Here is a 15,457-nt window from a genome sequence, read left to right as displayed (position 1 = left end):
TTGTACCAAGTCCAACCGTGCACACTGCCCTAATAGAAAGTTATTTGAGAAGGGGACATGGGAAAGTAGAGTTACTGACAAGAAATGGGGTTGCCTCATGGTGCCAATGACGTAGAAATTGGCCAAGGCTATGGACTCATGAATGGATGTTAAACAGATGGTGTGTCAAAGCCACAATGTCCTGGTAAACACAAAAAGATGTGGGAGACTTTGATGAATATGATGGGAATTAGGTAAGATGGATAATCAAAAATAGGAACTTATTTGATGTCTCCATGAGATGATAACTATGATTGCACTGTGTGCCAAGTCTTACAAAGACCCCAGAACATGTTGATGACATGTAGACTTTGTGAATTTACTGTACAACACGTGTGTAATGCCTTGAATGAGCATGTTAATATTCGTCCAAACAATCATCATATGTTTTAACCTTGATGACTGCAGGTATGTCATTTAATGAAAATTAATAAAATGCTTTGTAAATAAATACTTGATGCTTATCCATTGGTAATAATGCTGTGACCTCAAATTAGAACTAGAAGTTCCACCACATTGTTCTGCTCAAAGGGACCTACCAATCTTTTTGCCAGTGTATAGGTAGATTCATAGTTATGTCGCGACCCACAAAAGCTAGTATGAGTTATCAGGCACTGAGTTAACTAACATTACTTTCAACATATATTAAAGTGAGTAGCATGGAAAGGTCTTAATTTTTGGTGACCTCGTTTTAGCTTTTTTTGCAGTCTTTCTTGCCTAGGACTCTCCTGTTATCTTGGGTATTACTTACTATTCAACCATAATGCCCCAGAATGAGTAACCAACTTTCACCTTGGTAACTGGACTGGGAAGCAAGGGTGCCGTGAGCCCCAGTGAACATAGGGAAAAGGGCTCCCAATAAATTCTGGTCTGGTAGCAAAATATAGCAGTATCAATCAATAGACGTTATTTTGGTCGAATTACCATAAAGGTGCAAATGACCATAAAGGTGCAACATGCAATACAATACATAATAAAATAAGTTAAAATACATAATAAAATACATATATTATAAAACACAAGAACAATTGTCGAGGATTAAGCTAATACCAGGTGACAGTCCACATTATCAATCCATCTTCCCAATTAAACAAGTAAAACCATTAGCAGCAAAAACCTCTTAGAAGACCTAAAAGTGGGTTAAAAATGGCCCGTTATCCTACCTAGGTTCTCCAGACCAGAAGGAGATTAAGTGAGCCCTAGTATCTTGTGTATGTCACTACAAGCTTATTCTATGAACTAAAACATCATAAAATACCATTACTGTCTCATAGAAAACACAGTAGATTTCAGAATTTGGGGACCAAAATAGCAGCATTGTACACACAGGGCTTTAGGCTACATGATTATAAATGCATGAGTACAAGAGCACAAATACACATGATGAAATGTAGTCTGCTGAGGGGGATAGATTGTTCTGTGATTTATAAGCATTAGAAACTACTCAATCAACCATCTCGACCCACTTATGCACAGGCGTTTAAAATAAATACATGTATACAATTTAGAACTTAAATGTTTATATGGGTTAAAGGGATCCCTGAAGGCAGCCTTTTCAATCTAATATTCCATGCCTGCTGTAGGAAACGTGACACTGTGAATACTGTGGAAGTTGACTAAAAACTCCCTTTTCCGCCTGGTGTCCCATCATGCACCCTATTCACCCTAACACCGACCAGGCAAGCCGATTTTCCTACTTCAAGCACAGATCCTGTTATACCCCCTCTTGCCTATTTTTCTCTTCGTTGTACTGGCACATGCAAAGAAAATAATGGCCAGCCATCGTGTATCTTACGGGTTTCCGTCCCGTTCGATATTTTCCCTTAGACCAGAACGGAGTCAGTTAAGATGGTTGGCTCGCCAAACCCCCCCCCCTCTCAAACTCTGTCACAGAACGAGCAGCTCTCGCTCGTCAATGATCTCTCAGCTTGCGGGGGCAGCCACGGGTTGGGTCAACAATCAAGGGAAAACCTGATCAAGTACATGAGACAGCCATGAAGAAGAATAGTTAACCACAGCCCATTCTCCTTCCTCCCAGCTATACCATTGTGAGACATCACCAGCCTTGTGTAAGAAGTAAAGAACGCACAATGCCTCGTCCTCTTTACCTTTCCGACAGAAACGACCCTGTAACAATGCCTCGATTCTCTGTCCCCAGACACTAGTAACTCTGTAACTTGTCACCACAATCACTCCAATGCAATATGTTTGTCTATGTGTAAATGTAATCCAAGTTATTCTTTAAACGAGAACAAGCATGCTATGTCTTCCGTATGATTACATCATGAATGATTGAATCAAGTCCGGGGGAACTCCTTCTTTTGATTGTACTCATAATGTATATAAGTGCTGTTATGTTCCAAGTAAAGCAGACTACTCCTGAACCCGCTTGGTGAAGGAGCTCTCCCTTAACTCAAGTTCTGGAATAAAACCCTTTCAACTCGAAGACCACGGACTCTGCTCCTCATTTTATGTATTACCATTTCTTGGGTAATTATAGAAATTCCGACAGCGTAAATAATTAGTTTTTATTTACCACATTAATTGGCGCCCAAAGAGGAACGCTCCCTCTTCCCTACGCGCCGGCGATGTAAGTCGGGTCCTTGTCCCTTCCATACTTTCGACGGACTTCAAGTGCACAACAGCGGGGTGTTCCCGCTAACTCCCTCGAGACGAGGAGGAGACAGACTGCGACTGATCATCCACACGAGGCGGTGAAGAAGATAGCGGAGTGTCCCAACCCAGAGCCCGACCAGTGAGAACGCCGAGTCCGAGGTCTTTGGAGCCCCGATATTCCTGCGCAAGCGTCAAGAGTCCGATGACCAGGTCTCCAAGTTTTGCTTCTTGGTGAGTACCACTGAGAAAGTATAAAGACGGGTTCCATTTTTGGAAAACGGTAAAGACGTGTCTCATTCGTGAGACCGGTACAGTTGCACTATATTCTAGTGTATAAAGGGTTTGTTTTGTTTTTGTATATTCCAAGTCTTTTTAACCATAATTAGTTGAATTTAAGAATGCCTCTGTTTTTCAAATTACGTACGATCGGCACCAAAAAGAATCTATTAGAGAAACCAGTTAGAATCCCGCCTAGAGATACACCTGGACATTTCATGTATAACAAACATGGATTGAGTGCCATATTATTCTTAGACCTTTGGGTAGACTATACCGAAAAATTAGAAATGGTGCATAGATGGCCCTCCGCAGGTACCTGGGACATAGAATGTATTATGAGAGTAGAAGAAGAGTTATGGAAACGAAAGGCGAGGCCCTCACAGACAGAAGCCATTGAGTTATGGCGTAAGGAAGCACATAGGAGGGCCCAGAAAGAACTAGGGAAAGTCGAGAAAAGTAAGAGAATGTCGGAACAGGCTAAAGAAAAGCAATTACAGGAAGAAGGTGAGAAGGTTTTAGCTGAACAGGCAGATAGAGAAAGAAGCGCCCTTGTTACTGGCATTTATCCCGTTTTGTCAGAAGAAATTATAGAAGAACATCCCAAATCCCCAGTGAAAGTAATTCCCACTGCTCCCGACAATTTTCTCCCTGCCTATCTGTCGGAACCACCCCCGCTTATGTTAACATGCCTAGAACACGCCCGTCTACACGTGCTCCTGAACTAGTAGCCGGTGGTTCCACCTCTGATTTAGGAGTGTCCGGGAACGGGGCTGAGGATAAAGACGATGTCCCGCCTCTTGAGTGTTTCTTACGACCCCGAACCCGGTAGTGGCCCAATGGCCACGATGTCAGAGAGATTAAGACAAGCCCTGGGTCAACTCCAGAAGGTCCCAGATATAACGAAGCATTTGGATAGAGTTTATGAGTTCATACGAACAGGTGAAGGTCCAGATACTCTGGTCCAGGTCATGAAAAATAGAAAAGTTCCCATCAGAGGACTGCTCCTGCGGTTAATCATAAATTGTCTGATCCGGGAACTAGACCCGGGTAATGGAAGCGTAGACTCTGAGTTAATAAACCTTAGTGATCAGGTACACAGGGGAGCACACGATCTGGGACATCAGATCGACAAAATAACTAAAAGACTGGTTAAGAAAATTGTCACCATCCACTCTGAGAAAGTCACACAGGAGGACGACTCAGAGGAAATTTCCTGGGTGTAGCGCGACATTGTCCTGGCTCCAAGTGGCGAACCCCGCGAGTGTCGCGGAAAGTTAAAAGATTAGATCCTTCTCCGGAAGACCTTTTTCAGTCCACAAAAAGAGCCCTAGATGAATGGATGGACAATGAGCCTCCCCTTACTCAACAAGAAAAGGAATTGGCCCGGTCTGCCACCCATTGGATATCACAGCACCGGGTATACGGCCCAGATATAGTAGCACAAATGTTTCTGGCTCTTCCCCGAGCAGAACAACGGCTAGCAGGTATTTATATGATCCAATACCTGGCTACCTTATACGAGAATAACTTCCACCGATCAGATAAGCTATACAAACTGTTACAAGAAGTAGTGACAGAAAGATGGAGGTCTCGGGGACCGGAATTGATCAATACCATTCTGGACCTGCGCCTCCGTTACCTCCAACTTACCTTAGCTTCATCAGACCATGAACCTTACAGTATAGGCCAATACCCCTTACGAGAAGTCCACCCCATACCCCAGCCAGATGGTACACTGCAACGAATACATGTGTATACTCCCCTTACCAAGTTAGAAATATTGGAAATGAAAAAGATGGTGCCCTCTCACGAAAAAGATCCCGGAGGATTTCATAGAGAGTTGAAGGATATCCTCCAAATGGGTAGTTTTACATATCCAGATATAATCATACTACTTAAAGTAATTCTACCTATAGGCATATTTGACAAATTGAAGGAAAAGGACTGGGAGGTGGGTGGTAAAAAGATTACGTGGACTGCCCTAGAAAAAGAAGAGACAGACCGAAAACCAGGTGAAGGTCTAGGTGAATGTGTAAAGGAATTACCCAGTCTCCTCATACAGGTCTTGCCTCTGTTATTGGCAACAAAAAAGGAAGATTGGGATGCCATTTCTGCCAGTAAACAAAAGCCAGACGAGGATACGGGTGATTATTACACCAGATTGGAGAAATGTTTCTCTATAAATAGTGGACTCGCACATAGTAGCGAGGCATATCCTCATCTTTTTGTGTCCAAATTGGTGGACAACGCCTTACCCCCCATCAGAAATAGAGTGTTGAAAATTGAGAGTACCTGGCAAGCAAATAGTCCTTCACAAATGTTACAGTACCACCACAACAGAATAAGGGAAGAACAGGAACAAGAAAAGAAACGAGTGAAAGACACAAAAATGAAGGTACTGGTTGCACAGACGGCACCAGTAAACATGGACCCCAAAGGTAATGTGGGGGCCAATAAAGGTACTTGCAACTACTGCAAGCAACCAGGCCATTTTGGGAGGGAATGCCCAGTCCTGAAACATAACATAGCGACAGGAAAGACAAAAGAACGCCCTCACACTCCCAGACCAGGTAACACTCAGCAGCCTCAGACCATTACCCCTCCACAGGTTCAGACGCCTGCTGCTGCTGCCACACAGATGTACCAGTACGCACAGTCAGATTGCCCAGAGTTTGAACCATATGCATGAGACAGCCTAGAGAGAGAAAGTGACTTGCCCCTTATCCCAGTTCCAGTGGATCAGAAAGGTCCATATGTACAAGCTCACTTACTGGGACAAGACAGAAAATTCCTCATAGACACGGGGGCGAGTAGGACTACCATAAGTCATAAGGAAGTCCCAGAGGTTCCTCTCTCTGGCTCACATAATATATCTCTGGGCTTTTCAGGAAAACCGATCATAAACAAAGTGTCTGAACAAGTCTCGTTAGGAGTAGGTCCTCTGACACGTACTACTGATCTAGTCCTTACGGAAACGTGCCCAGAGAATTTACTAGGAATCAAGACACTCAAAGAACTAGGAGCAGTAATATGCTGTTCACCGGAAGGAGTAAAATTGTTTCTACGAGATTTCAAAGGACATTTCACAGTCAAAGAATTCGACCCCAGACTAAATGACATCCCACAACATTTGTGGGCAAAAAGCTCGACTGATGTCGGATACATGGATATCACCCCACATCAAGTCACACTCAAGGATGGTGTAGTCCTACCCCGTATACGACAATATAAGATTCCACCCGAGGCTGAACAAGCCTTACTCAAGATAATCCAAGAACTCATAGAACATGGAGTGGTGATAGAGACGGATTCAAATGTTTGCAATTCTCCAGTTCTTCCAGTCCTCAAAAGGACTGACCCTCAGGCACCCCCGGTCTACCGACTGGTGGTTGATCTTCGAGAACTGAACAAATGTGTGATCCCACAATATCCAGTGGTCCCAGATATTTCCTCACTACTGACTGCCATAGACCCCGAAGCTGCATTTTTCACAGTCATCGACTTAAAGAATGCGTTTTTCAGCATTCCTATACATCCCGACAGTCAATATCTATTTGGATTCAGTTTAAAAGGACGAAGTTTCAGGTTCACTAGAGCTCCCCAAGGCTATACAGAAAGTCCAAGCATCTACAGCCAAGCACTAAAAAGACAACTTGACAGTATCAATATGCCTACCAACACAGCATTAATACAGTATGTAGATGACATTCTCATCACAGCAAGGACAGAACCAGACTGTGAAAAAGCATCTCTCACAGTTCTACACTTCCTGACAGACAAAGTTCACAAGGTGTCTCCCTCAAAATTGCAGTTCTGCGCACAGCAAGTGGCTTACTTAGGACATTTGCTGTCCAAGGAGGGTAGGCAACTGACAAGAACGAATCCAATTGATCTCGACAATTTCACAGCCAAAGTCACAAAAAGAAGTGCGTGCATTCATTGGTCTCACTTCATATTGCAGACAATGGATCCCTCAGTATGCCCACATAGTTAAGCCACTCATACAGTTAACTACAGTGGAAGCAGCCACTCATACAACTCTCCCTTGGACATCAGAACACTCCCAAGCATTTGAAGCTCTGAAACTAGCTCCGTGTCAAGCACCAGTTTTGGCCACCCCGAATTACAGCAAGCATTTTACCCTGTTCGTGACAGAACGTGACGGAACAGCACTATCTGTCCTCACACAAGACCAAGCAGGAAGAAATAGACCCTGTGCTTATTTCTCTAGCACATTGGACCCCGTAGCACAAGCTTTGCCTGCATGTCTGAAATCCGTTGCGGCTACAGCCCTGGCCATAAGACAAAGCGATTCAGTAGTGTTAGGACATCCCCTGATAGTACAAGTGCCACATGCTGTGGAAGTCCTTCTAAACAGAACGCAGACTCAACACCTGACTGTAGCAAGACTGACAGGATACGAACTAACGCTCTTTCAGCCACACATAGAGATCAGACGGTGCAACATATTGAACCCCGCTACCCTTTTGCCCTCAAGCTCAGGTGACACGACACAACATGACTGTGTGGAGATGATCGATGTAGTGACAAAACCAAGACAAGACCTAACAGATGTTGCACTCCCAGATCCTGATGTAACACTTTATGTGGATGGATCGTGCATGAGGACAAGCGCTGGAGAGTTAGTGGCAGCCTATGCAGTAACAACGGACTGTAAAATTATAGAGACCCAAAGAATAGACATCCTGTCAGCCCAAGCAGCAGAGCTCATCGCCCTGACACAGGCCTGCATATGGGCAAAACAATTGAAAGTGAACATCTACACCGATTCCCAATATGCATTTGGTGTAGTTCATAATTTTGGAGTGTTGTGGCGAGAAAGAGGTTTTCTTACCTCACATGGGGCCAAAATACAACATGGTCCCCTGATTGAAGCCTTACTAGATGCCATACACCTGCCTACAGCCATAGCTATTCTGAAGTGCAAAGCACATACCAAAGCTACAGACACTATATCTAAAGGAAATGACTTAGCGGACCGGACTGCTAAACAGACAGCCCAGAATCCAGCGAATACCACAGACTCTCAGTTACCCACACAGACTGTCACTATGATAGTGAGGGACCCCTTGAAAGATGTGCAAGACATACAGACACATGCCACCGCAGATGAAATAAAGAAATGGACTGAACAAGGAGGGGTCCAGACTGATCAGGGTTGGATGACCAAAAACCGAACAGTGTGGTTTCTCCCTGACTCCATGGTACAAGTCATAATTGACACAGTCCATAGCCCCGCCCACCTAGGCGAGAAAGGTATGCTGGATAGTTTACGGAACATCTGGTTTAACAAACACCTAAGAGCTGCAGCCAAACAAAAGGTAAAAACTTGTATGATATGTTGCCAATTTAACCCTGGTAAAGGAGTACCAGTAGAACAGGGTGGATTCCAGCCTCCTGATCATCCTTTCGAAGTCCTCCAAATGGATTATATCCAGATGGACAGATGTAGAGGGTACAAATATGTACTGGTGGTAGTGTGTAAACTGACACGATGGACTGAAGCATACCCCGTCCCAGACTATGGTGCCCAGACAACCGCTAAGCAACTAGTGAGAGAATTCTTCCCCAGGTATGGGTTACCAAGGGTCATCTATTCAGACAATGGACAGCCTTTCTCTTCCAAACTAATGGAGGCTGTTTCTCTACTACTGGGATATTCCTGGAGATTTCATTGTGTCCGACACCCTCAAGCAGCGGGCCTGGTAGAGCGACACAACCAGACCTTGAAAACGAAACTAGCCAAAGTATGTGCAGAAAAAGGGATAGACTGGGTCACTGCCCTCCCGGTCGCTCTCTTTTACATGCGGATGGTGGCACATTCCCGGACGGGACTGTCCCCTTTCGAAATAACATTCGGGAGACCTCCTAACATCTGGGGTGTCCCTTCTCCTAGGAAACTGACTGAAATTGATTCTAACATGTTGACAGATTACCTGGCTTCCTTGATGTCTGCACTCCAATCTTGTCGTTCGCAGGTTGCAGCAGCTTTTCCAGACCACACCACGCCTGAGGAACACTCCATAAAGCCCGGAGATTGGATACTTGTACGGAACTTGGATCGTACCAGCCCCCTGGAGAAAAGGTGGACCGCTCCGAAATTAGTACTCTTGACCACGAGGACGGCCGTCAAAGTAGAAGGACGCAAGGGATGGCTCCACGCTAGCCACTGCAGAAAATTTTTTGGACCAACACCAACAGACACTGTGCCCTGTTCAACGGCTATAAACGCCCCGGATATAATTTCCCCACTTCCAGAACGCACTGCTCAACAGGAATACAGATCGCGGCTGCGATCTCACCAAAAATAGACTAAAGACATTACACCTGATCGTAACGCACCGGTAGCTAATTAAGCCCAGGAACAAGCTCTTGATGAAGCGGCTGCTGGGAGACGTTTTGATCTCGTGTACAGAGACATTTTGATATTAAATTCATAGACAAAATGAGGAGAAATGACATGGTGCGCAAATGGAAAAAGACTAATTATGTAAAATTACTGCATAACAGGTTCTCGATTTTCCTACTGATAATGTTACTTGTTTGCTGTGTAGCAGCTTGTCTGGGTTGGATCTTATGTACAGTTTTCCCTCCGCATTCTTCCACACTTGTAAAGAATACCACTATGCATTCCCATGTTGATCTTCCCCCACACCTCGAGGACAGAAGAAAGGAGTTTATAAATAATACCTTCATTTCCACCCTCCATAAACACCAACTCATAGTCAACAAGACGAACTGTTGGGTTTGTGGCTTGATGCCACATTCCGTACATAAGGGAATGCCCTTTTTCTCTCTCCCGTTCGGTTATTCAGGGTCCGCCTATGCATTAGCCATGATATTTTCTGCCTCAGTCAGAAACATCCCCCCGACAAAATTGAAAAACGAGAGTAATTGGAACGAAGTAAAGACTAAAATAGTAAAGGCTGTTTCTAAAATGGTGGATCTTACTGTAACCTGGGGGAGGGCCGAAGATCACGAAAATATCAGTTACTCTCAGTTCCATGACATTGCTTCCTTCAGGGAAATGTTTTCCGCCGATCAAAGACGGGCAGATCAAGGAGGTTGGGTAGTAGCGAAAAACGGCTGGTTTTGCATAAGGGGGAAAGGAAAAGGGGAAGTAATGGGAAACAGCGAGTGTGATAGGACATATACACTACCCGCTCCCGATTTTCCGACCATAGTAACTGCCCCAAACACCTATTTCATCTGTGGACCCCATGCGCGCACTTGGTTGCCTCAAGGCTGGTCTGGAAAGTGCTACATCGCATTCCTTTTACCACCGACTTACAACGCCCCTGCCGATTACCACCTGATTGACCCTCTGACCCAAGTTAGAAGACAGCGAAGGGGGGTCATAGATGCAGAAGATACTGCAGGACAAGAAGCTGGAGACTTCTTTAAAGGTTTTCTCCCTTTCTGGGGACTTATGGCAAATAGTCGCCACATCCGGCAACTAACCCGTGTAGTTCAGGCCGCCATAGACGAAACAACTGGCGCCTTACATAACATTACAGCTGAGGTAGCTGCAGACAGGCTCATGACACTGCAGCACCGTATAGTTTTAGATGTCCTGTTAGCCGACCGTGGTGGTGTATGTAAGGTAATAGGGTCCAGTTGTTACGCCCCATCAGTTTATTCTGCTATCTCCCGCCTCCATGTGCTATCCGATAAGTTGGATATGGACACCGGCACATGGTCCCTGACCGGCTGGTTGTGGGACCTTCTGTCCACCTGGGGGTGGAAGGCATTAACAGTCCTGGGCCTCGTTTTAGCCACTATTTTCACCTGCTGCCTCTGTGTCCAGTGTGGCCCCGCCCTTTGTGGACTGTGTGCCACTTCCTGTACTCCTCGTCCACGAAACAGAGGAAAGAAAAATGAAAAGATCATGTTGCAAGAACAAGTATACGACCTAATGAATATAGAAATTGATTAAGAATTTCTGTAATAGGGTTTCTATGGGACAAGGAGGGAATGTGGAAGTTGACTAAAAACTCCCTTTTCCGCCTGGTGTCCCATCATGCACCCTATTCACCCTAACACCGACCAGGCAAGCCAATTTTCCTACTTCAAGCACAGATCCTGTTATACCCCCTCTTGCCTATTTTTCTCTTCGTTGTACTGGCACATGCAAAGAAAATATTGGCCAGCCATCGTGTATCTTACGGGTTTCCGTCCCGTTCGATATTTTCCCTTAGACCAGAACGGAGTCAGTTAAGATGGTTGGCTCGCCAAAACCCCCCCCCCCTCCAACTCTGTCACAGAACGAGCAGCTCTCGCTCGTCAATGATCTCTCAGCTTGCGGGGGCAGCCACGGGTTGGGTCAACAATCAAGGGAAAACCTGATCAAGCACATGAGACAGCCATGAAGAAGAATAGTTAACCACAGCCCATTCTCCTTCCTCCCAGCTATACCATTGTGAGACATCACCGCCCTTGTGTAAGAAGTAAAGAACGCACAATGCCTCGTCCTCTTTACCTTTCCGACAGAAACGACCCTGTAACAATGCCTCGATTCTCTGTCCCCAGACACTAGTAACTCTGTAACTTGTCACCACAATCACTCCAATGCAATATGTTTGTCTATGTGTAAATGTAATCCAAGTTATTCTTTAAACGAGAACAAGCATGCTATGTCTTCCGTATGATTACATCATGAATGATTGAATCAAGTCCGGGGGAACTCCTTCTTTTGATTGTACTCATAATGTATATAAGTGCTGTTATGTTCCAAGTAAAGCAGACTACTCCTGAACCCGCTTGGTGAAGGAGCTCTCCCTTAACTCGAGTTCTGGAATAAAACCCTTTCAACTCGAAGACCACGGACTCTGCTCCTCATTTTATGTATTACCATTTCTTGGGTAATTATAGAAATTCCGACAGCGTAAATAATTAGTTTTTATTTACCACAATACTATTGATTCCTTCAGGTCACTTTTTAAAATTCTTGAAGCCTCCCAGTGGTGCCTTACCCTCTCCAGCTTACAAACTGCAAGTATCCATGTCTTACTCAGCAGTGAGTAGCTGGGGCAAAACAGGAGAAAATGGTCTACAGATTCTTTTTCCATTGGGTAATAGGGGCAGTGCTCTGGGCAGCAGCCTGATTTTTCCCACTTGGATGTTAATGATATTAGGGGTAATGTACCAAATCTAAACTGCACATGCAGACGTTTTGCCAGTAGCGGATAAAATCTATCGATCTAAACCTCAAACCTAGGTGAACATTTGTAGTTCAAGAACTGCCCAATCGGGTTCCCATCTATATGGTCAGACCAGATCCGCAGCACGTTTTCCCAGTTTGCCTTTTTTCAGTTTTTGGTTAACACTTTTGACAACTTCTACTGACGAATTCCATAGTGCTCCCATTTTCAGCAGGTCACACTGCTTCTTAACATTTATCGCCCATGGGGTGTGGACTTGTTTATCACAAGAGATTAGATCTACTAAAGAGTCCCTAAAGGGAGTCAACTCACTCCAGGGTTGACCATACCAGCTCCCAGTATAGCAGTGGCTTTAAAAGAGACACCATATGGATAGGGTGTAGGGCTAGATCGAGCCTCAGAGGAACAAGGGGTGTGCTGGGTGGTAAACTCAGCAGGCCCTTAATAAAGTTGTAGGAGCAGTTGCATCAGAGTACCCCCATACTTCTGCCCCAATGATGGCTGGCGCCACTGCTGTGGCTCTATATATTTGGAGGGCCAGGATGCTGCACTATCCGCTATAGCCTTGTGTTTACTCCCAATCTGAAGTGCTGTCTGGTTAAAAGCTTTTTTACTTTTCTCAATTTGATGTCCCCAGCTCATAGTATCCGACAATCTTATTCCTAAGTAGTTTGACCTGTTCTATCGGCGAGCCTTCAATCACCATTCTAGCTCTAAAGAATCTGTGTGAATTTATCACCATACATTTTGTTTTTGATGGATTTATTTCAAGGTTTCTCTTTTTGCAGAAAGCAGCAAAGGAGTCCAGTTCCGACTGAAGGCTCATGGGAGTTCTAGAAATAAGCAAAGTATTGTCTGCGAGCATTAAGATCGGGACTGGTATTCCTGCTAACTTGGGCGCGTCATGCATACATTCAGATAACCATTCAACTGCCCCATTATTATAGAGGGTAAGGGCAAGTACGCATCCCTGCTTTACTCCCCGTCTGATTGGGATCCTATCAGTTAGGTCTCAACCCAAGTACTGTGAAGCATAAAAAATGGTTGAAGGTGCTGACTTTTTTCTTAAAGCCTGCCTGCGTATCCTCTATAATGTGTCTATCTGAGAACCACGTTTGACGCCTTGACAGGATTTGCCTACAGAATATTTTTGGGCTCTTATCTAATAAATGTATGGGATTATTGTTGGAGGGCAAGTCTCTATTTCCTTTTTGGAAGATTGGGATTATGGCAGCACCAAGCCAGGTAGAGGGAATATTATTTCCCCTCATAATAGCACTGCTCAGAAGGTTGAGGTAAGGGACCCACACTTCAGGATGTGACAGGCATAAATCACCAGGTACACCCATCCAGCCAAGGGGCCTCTTCGTCATTTGTTTTAAGGCCTTCTCCATTTCAATCAGAGTAAAATATGAGGGCTGCCTCTTTGGTGTGTCCCCTCCCCCTTCAATAGTTACGGAGTGGAGATCTTACTAGAGTAAGATCTCCACTCCCTCATTCTCATCCTTGTTTTTTTCTTGACCCCATTCACTATAGAGAGCTCTGAAACGTTCAACCCACTTGTCTGGCTGCACTACTGCCTCTAAGTGATTATCAATTTCCTGTGTGCCAGCTCCCAAAGCTTCCAGAAAGCCTTCATGTGCTTATTCTCAAGTGTATTAGTGAGTTCTGTCCACTGTTCTGCCTCCCAGCTACTTTTATCTTTAGTCAAGATATTTTCATAACTTTTCCTAGGAAATTAATTTAGTCTGGCTACCCTGCCATATACTTGGAAAACAAGTAGGAGAGTAAGGAGTTGTGTCCGTGAACGTCGGACGGGAAATACTCCTGATTCCCTGGTCAAGGATCAAAAGAACAAAATGGAGGAGTACTACCCGATGAGGGTATGTGAAGGCTCTTGTCTGAACTCAGGAAGAATTGTTCCTTTGTTAGGAAACCCCTCACTCACCACCTAGTGGTGACTTGCTTCATCATCGGGGCCCACCCAAGTGGCCTAGCGTCACTTGGGTGTGCTTCAACACCTGCAACTGCAGTGGAGCTGGTAGTGAAGTGTGGGGTGCATACAAAAAAGAATGTGAGTGTTAAAAATTGTCCTGGTATTCTTTTGTATAGAGTTTTAATAAAAAAGATACTGGACAAAATTAAAAGATAAGGTTGAGATAGTAGTGGGGAAGTTACGGCCCACTTATCTCTGTTTTATGTGTTGGTCGACATGTTTCTACCATAAGGGGAAAATCCCCGGTATTCCTCAGGACCAAAACAAGGAAGTGGGTGGTATGTGCCCCCTAAAAGACACACCCAGACCTAAATCCTTGGACAGCCAGAAGAAAAATCAGCTTCTGGGACGCACACCTAAAATAGAGGGTGCTTTAAAACCTGTGGGGAAGGAAAAGAAAAGAATAAAATAATTACTATCCTGTTACGTAGTGCAGTGCTAGAGTGCAGGATTCGTGCAATTATTCTGGCTTCCCACAGTGGTGTTTGACATAGTGCCTTCATCGAAGCAGAGCGTGTCTACATGTGTTGTGCAAACGTGCTCTTAGCTATGGAGATAAAATATCTATGGAATAAGGTCTGATTGTAGCCTTAGTGCGTGCTATATAGGGAAGAGACATGCTGGCATCAAAGTCAGGGGTGCACTATGTAGGAGTGCTCATATTGTGTACCGCCGTGGATTGAATAATGTGCCAGCTAGGTAACATTTAATTACTTTTGTATGACCTGATCATGGTTTGTGGTCAACAGAAAAAAACAAACTGGACTGACAAACATACACAACATAGAGTAATTCACAACTAAAGATATGGCAGACTGATGGAAACAGGGCTTACAATGCTGTAGCTCAACTCGAGCTGCATCAAGCAGGAGGGGGGCGCTATGCCGGTAACAACATAGTCTAAGGAGAAAAAGATATGTTGATAGTAAGGGGGGTTCCCTGTTAGGCACTGGCGATGAACTCCGTTGTTGGTCCTGTCTGTAAGGAAAGAAAACAATAACTTACAGTTGTCAGGGCGAGATCAGGCGGTTCACCTACTTCCCCGTGCTCGCTGCTCGGTAGGAATGAGTCAGCGTGGGCGTGGTGTTTAAAAAGCGTATGGTCGCTTCCGGTGGAGCCAGGGAGAGTATGGGAGCCTGTGAGGGACAAGGGTAGGCATGGTTACTCGCAGAAGCCGCGCATGGTGAACCGCCTGATCTCGCCCTGACAACTGTAAGTTATTGTTTTCTTTCCTTACAGACAGGACCAACAACGGAGTTCATCGCCAGTGCCTAACAGGGAACCCCCCTTACTATCAACATATCTTTTTCTCCTTAGACTATGTTGTTACCGGCATAGCGCCCCC

Source organism: Lissotriton helveticus, chromosome 6 (assembly GCF_964261635.1).
Source record: "Lissotriton helveticus chromosome 6, aLisHel1.1, whole genome shotgun sequence".
NCBI classification, from domain to species: domain Eukaryota; kingdom Metazoa; phylum Chordata; class Amphibia; order Caudata; family Salamandridae; genus Lissotriton; species Lissotriton helveticus.
Note: the sequence above shows the minus strand (reverse complement) of the source record.